The following is a 6,917-nucleotide window of genomic DNA, read 5'->3' on the forward strand; positions in this document are numbered from 1 at the left end:
CTTAACCCTGATTATGGGCCATATCTTGATGCAATACACTCTTTAGAAATGGGCAAGGGGGGGCGACATTTCACAACTATGAGCCCTGGGAAATACTGTATAATCTTGCACATCACCAAAACAATTATATACAGTTTTGGAGATACTCAAACCACCAGCAATCATTCCACTGTCAAAGTCACTTTCCTTCTCCATTCTGACGGCTGGACTGAAAAACAGCTGAACCTCTTGACCATGTCTGCATGCTTTCACGCATTTAGTCGCAGCCACATGATTGGCTGATTAAATATCTGCAGTAACAAGCTGGTGTACAGGCGTCCCTAATTAAGCGCTCAGTCAGTGTAGCGCACACCGCTGAACCACAGGAGCTACGCGTCGGTTGCCGATGAGCCTTGAGATGGCCCAGCCTACGTTTTCAATGCCACCATTGAGGCTGAAAATAATCGCACGGGATGTATATAAATATATGCAAATGGGGTTCACAGGCTAATATGTGAAAAGGTGCACCTCACAGTACAGGCTAATCAGGCCTATTATCCTGCCCATCTATTCCAAACACTGGCCTTGTGCTGAGTTCCGCCTACTCGCACACCAAGGAGCAAAGAAATAATGAGCCATATTGTTCCCCTCCACAGAGGAGAAGGTAGTTGGTGCGGTGGGAGGCTGTGAGGTGGGTGGATGTAGGCCCCCTGTTGTTTGGGGGAAGGGTGGAGGGTGGGGGGGAGCGGGGTGGGGGGTGGGGGGGGGTGCTGTTCTTGTTATCATATGTGTGAAACCTGATGAAACACAGAAAATATGCACAAAAACTCCGGCCCGGTGCGGAACAGAACCGCTGACTGCATAGAAAGGAAGAGTTTTTTACGCGGTGTGTTCCTTAGTGGCGAGTCTGACTACTGCCCAGGGACTTGTCTCCGCTCAAAGCATTCCTAACTTTTCTGCTGTTATTAAATGTATGGCCCTGGGGAGCATACAAAACAGAGGTAGTAAATCTGCACTGGGCTTTTCTAAAAACATTAGACCCAGGCTCACTATAGCACAATCACTGCAGCAAAATACTGTGACTCTTAATACAGCCATCATACAGTAACACAGCCATTTCACAGTAATGCCATCTTTTCTGAGTAATAGAGGGATTAGGAGAGCTCAGTCAGGTTTCTGTAAGCTATTGGGATGGTTCTGTATCCTGCGCTGTAACCATTAGACTTTATGATTGGCGGAGGATCAAACCAGAGAAGGAGGGCCGTGTGTGTGTGTGTGTGAGCGTGCGTGTGCGTGAGAGTGTGTGTGTGTGTGTGAGTGTGTGTGTGTCTGTGAGCGTGCGTGTGCGTGAGTGTGTGTGTGTGCATGAGTGTGTGTGTGTGCATGAGTGTGTGTGTGAGCGTGACTGTGTGTGCGTGACTGTTTGTGTGTGTATGTGTGTGTGTATGTGCGTAACTCTGTGTGTGTGTGTGTGTGTGCATGAGTGTGTGTGGATGTGTGTGTGAGCGTGTGTGTGCGTGAGCATGTGTGTGTGCGTGAGTGTGTGTGAGTGTGTGTGTGTGCATGAGTGTGTGTGTGGATGTGTGTGCGTGACTGTGTGTGTATGTGTGTGTGTATGTGCGTGACTCTGTGTGTGTGTGCGTGTGTGTGTGTGTGTGTGAATGAGTGGGTGTGGATGTGTGTGTGAGCGTGTGTGTGCGTGAGCATGTGTGTGTGTGTGTGTGAGTATGCATGTGTGAGCGTGACTGTGTGCATGAGTGTGTATGTGCGTGTGTGTGCGTGAGTATGTGTGGGTGTGTGTGTGTGTGCGTGAATGTGTCTGTGTGTGTGTGTGTGTGTGAGCGTGATTGTGTGTGCGTGAGTGCATGTGTGCTTGTGTGTGTGAGTGTGTGTGTGTGTGTGTGTGTGTGTGTGTGTGTGTGTGTGTGAGAGAGAATGGTGAGTGAAAGCTCCTCTCGTGCCTCATTGCCTCCAGGCTCCACCTCATTCTAATTGATCAGTGTTTATTTATGTGGCACATGCCCTTATGCAGAGTGACGTTCTGAGCTATAGGAGACACAAGTGCAGAATAGAAATGCCTTCTCAATACAATATGCTTCAAAGCATCACATCTCTGAGCAGCTGTCCCATACATTATCCTTATACATAGAATACGCTACATGAACACTGGCTTTTGAGAAGCCAATTATGACAAATTCAAAGCAGCCTGTCAGTCTGGGTAATGATTATTCTTTCAGTCATGTCTCCGACTAGCGGAAACACCTTTTTTTTTAAAAACGCTACGTCTTTGTGTAACCGTTACACAGTCCTAACGCTCTTGCATGGATATGCACATATGACTCTGTGGCCCGTGTGAATTAGCGTGTTGTTGTGTCCTAAGGAGCAGCAGTCAAAGCGTCTCCTGGCAGCTCATCAGCTTGAGCGACAGTGCGACTGGGAGGGGGGGGAAACCGTGACTCCACTTCAGCCATCCGCTCTGCCTCTCCGGGTTCATCCGGCTTGCACGTCTCCCGTACAGTGTATGGATCTGATTTTTGTACAGCTGGTAGGTGGATGTTACATTACATTACATGTCATAAAAGGGCTGACGCTTTTATCCCAAGTAACTTACAGTTGATTAGACTAAGCAGGAGACAATCCTCCCCTGGAGCAATGCAGGGTTAAGGGCCTTGCTCAAGGACCCAATGACTGGGCCGATCTTATTGTGGCTAGAACACCGACCTTGCAGGTCCCAGTCATGTACCTTAATCACTACGCTACAGGATGTAATTTGCACATGGTTTATAATGTGCATCTATCTACATACCTCCTAACTGTTGCTCTGTTTCCATCTGACCAGACAACAAGCTCTGTAAATGGCTCCCATGTTTATTATGGGATGTTATTTGTCTGTGGAATGTCGGTGATGGGAGAAGATGCACACTCGGGTGTATCCAAAACTAGCCATGGTTTTCTTTTCTCCAGGGACAACAGTGCTCAGCTGATTGGCCAGACTGTCATAACACCTGACTCCCAGGTAAAGGGAGGATGAACAACCAGCAGGTCTCAGCCCGTGAGGACTCTGATTTGCTGAGTTGCTGATCCCTGCAATAAGGCTTTAGGCTGGTGTCGGAGCAATACAAATCAGCATGTGATATTTTTCAGTGACATGTCAAACCTTCCCCACACTTCCTTCGATCTATAACAGTGAATTAGATGATGTCCAATTGTTTCTTTCACCTGGCAATTCGGCATTCAGGAGTATGATTTCATTAGATCTGAGCTACGCGTTTGTGGGTTATTGCTGTTTTTGGGGGTGATACAAAACCATATTCAAATAAGTAACATCTCGGCAATGACTCAAATATCCGAAACATAAAAAGTATCCACAACCAACGTTCTTATACAGCTTGCTAGCTAGATATTTACTTACTTGTTGCTTAGTTGCCCTCCTGGACCCCTTGGCTGTGGATACTTCTTCCAAAGTATTCTCCATGAGCTTCGGCTGCCTCGTCCTCCGCAGTCTGTCGCTCACGCAATTCTTCCTCTGTAAGGTTGTATTTCTTCATCAAAATCAACAAGTTTGTCCTCTAACTAAGTAGCGAAGTCAAAGCTGTCCCTCATATCACTCAGGCTAGCCAAGGTAGGTTCCGTGATATTTGTACGCTAACGTTACCGTGTTTTCCGGGAGTGTCATGTGATCGCCTGGATGGGTAGCCGTCCCATAAACATTCAAGGGTTTGAGCACCCGTTACCCGTTACCGTTTTCTGTGAAACATGGGCCGGAGATTCAAGCCAAAAACATCCAGTGACGTTCGAAGTGTTTGCCCTTAGAAGTTTTGCCCCATATTTAGGAAACGGCTACCCTGACAGTGATTTTAAAGATGCCTACACACGTAATTCAAGCATTTAATCCAAATAAACTCAATTGAAACAGGCTTGACAGTGCTCCTTTAAATATTTGCATTACCAAGCTAGTGTACAGGTCTACCAAATAATAAAGTTCTCACTGACTGTATATATATATAAACGTTAGAGCTGGTGAAGACCTATAAAGTTATATAAGACCTACAGTAATAGAGATAGGGCAAGTGAAAGTCATGCAAATTAATGCTAACTTTGTTGGCCCATATCTCTCAGATTAACAATATTAGGCATGGTGCAAATTTCGTATAACGCCAAATTAGCATGCCGAATGCGATCCTGGTGTGGTCCAAATGTGTGTTGAATTGATATCGAATTACCCACTGCTGCCAACCGGGTGGGCTACAAAGGAGCCATTTATGTCTGCGTTTTGGCAGTGTGTCCTTCTGGGGTTACATGTTCATACATTTTATGAGCGAGAGCATTCAATATCAAAGTCAAGCAATGATAAAATATTGGAGACACACGTGGTCATATCCATCGGCCGATCACTATAAACTGGCCTGAAGGGGGAACGTGATCACCTTCAAATAGAAATTGGGAGGGTGTTCACCAATATGAGCATTTGTTTGACTCAATTTGTGAAGACACATAAGTCGCTGAATTCTCAGTGGCCTTGAGGGACAGTTCTAATAGCTAATAGCCCAGCTCTAATAGTAACCCAACATGCTGTTTGCACTCAACTACACACACACACACACACTCACACACACACACACACACACACACGCACGCACACACACACACACACACGCACACAAACACACACACACACACTCACACACACACACGACACACACACACACTCACACGCACGCACGCACGCACGCACACACACACTCACACACACACACACACACTCACACACACACACTCAAACGCACGCACGCACGCACGACACACACACTCAAACGCACGCACGCACGCACACACACACTCACACACACACACACACACTCACACACACATACACACACACTCACACACACACGACACACACACACACTCAAACGCACGCACGCACGCACGCACACACACACACACACACATGACACACACACTCGCACGCACGCACACACACACACTGACACACACACACACACACACTCACACACACACACACACACACACGCACACACACACACACACACACACACACGCACACACACACACACACACACACACACACACGCGCACACACACACACACACACACACACTGAACACTGAATTGAAACTTGCTATTATGACAGTGCATTACCCTGGCCATTATCCTGAGTAATTCTATGACAAGATGTAATTATGAGCCCCACAGAATCAAGGCGTAATGCCAGGACCGGCTCCCCATTCACCGGGGGGGGGGGGGGGAGGAGAAGCGTGCGGTTGATGAAAGGCTGAGACCCATTTCAGCGGAGGTGAGGTCCGAGGCCAACAGTTCTTCAGGCGGATGGAAAACAGAGCAGACCCTCAAGGCCATGGCTGACTTATTTACATTTCCCTCTTTATCTCGCCTCCTGTCGTTTCCTCTGAAGGAAGTGAAGAGCAGGAGTAGGGGAAACGGCGAGCAGCAGACGAATCGCAGAAATTATGAAATTCCACCAAAACCGGATACCTCAAAGGATTCGCAGAAATTATGACATTCTCCAAACCTGGATACCTCGAAAGTGCAGCTAGTTGAAGCTTACATGTTTTTAAGACACAGTCAGAAGGAAAAGGCAAAGTCACTGCTTTGTTTTAAATTGCCGTTTAATTAATGTTCAAAAATAAATAAAAGATTTGCAAGCTTCAAGCTTTGGCAAAGCATCTCATGCAATCAATGGACTGGACTGGGTGTCTTGCTGTTCAGTCAGTGAGGAAACGAACGCAGAACATCAAGTAAACAAAGCGTTAAAATCTCATCCGTAATGCGAGGCAGTACTTCTACATCTTCCACAACTTTTTTTAGTCTTTGCTTGGGTTGACTGTCATTTCACATTCATCTGTATGCATCTGCGGTGCAGGTCTGGCTGCATTTTACATCCTGTGCAGGAAGCAACACAGTAAACCACCACGACAGAATAGCTGAATAGTTATGGGATGAAGGGTGTTGATGGACCATAATTATGCTGTACATTCGTATTTACATGAATATTTATATGATAAACACCACTTGTATTTCTTCAGCAAAATTATTCAGTCGCAAAAGCCTTTTGTTTTAATCCTTTAACAAAGGAGTTACAAAACACAATATCATAGAAATAGTTTTTTTTTATATTCTTTTTTTTATTTTTTTTGCTTTTTAAAAGATATTTTAAAAACTGCCAAGGGAAATTAAGCATCCGGTGTGTTTTTTGCATCGTAGGAGATCTGTCGAACCACAGAGAGAGGCCCGAACGTTCCGCGTCTCTGCAGTAGCGGAGAAGTGGCTATGTCTGGATCGCTCCGACTTGATTTGAATATTTAAGGCCATGATCGGTCTGTTTCCCAGGCTCTAAACACCCTCAGAGCACTGGTAATAAATACACACATAAAATAACTGACCAACCGTTACTGCCAGTGTCACCCTGCTCCCCTAACACTGTCGCCCACACTGATCCTGACCGCACAGCTACAACCAGAGGGCAAACGAGGATCCACTGCACTCAAAATCCACACCATCACTGACATTAAGACAACTGTTTCGTTAATAAAAAAAAAAGCCCCTTCGTCCTGTGTGTGTAGAGTGTGTGTGTGGTTTAAGTGTTAATTTGTTGAAAATAGTGTCCTTGTGGAGTTATAGCAGCGCTACTGAACTCCACGCCCTGCGGGCCACAGTGTCTGCAGGTATTTACCCCTGCCCTGTGCCACCTGATTTCACTAATTATTTTACCTGCTTGGTTCAGATAATAAGCTCATTAGTGAAATCAGGTGATGTAGCGCACAAAGTGTGTCTGTGTGTGTGTGTGTGTGTGTGTGTGTGTGTGCGTGTGTGTGTGTGTGAAATACCACGTGCGCGTGTGTGCGCGCGTTCGGTATGTGCGTAGCGCGTGTGCTTACGACCGGGTATAAAGTGTGTGC

This window comes from Conger conger, chromosome 14 (genome assembly GCF_963514075.1).
Source record: "Conger conger chromosome 14, fConCon1.1, whole genome shotgun sequence".
In the NCBI taxonomy this organism is placed as follows: Eukaryota; Metazoa; Chordata; class Actinopteri; order Anguilliformes; family Congridae; genus Conger; species Conger conger.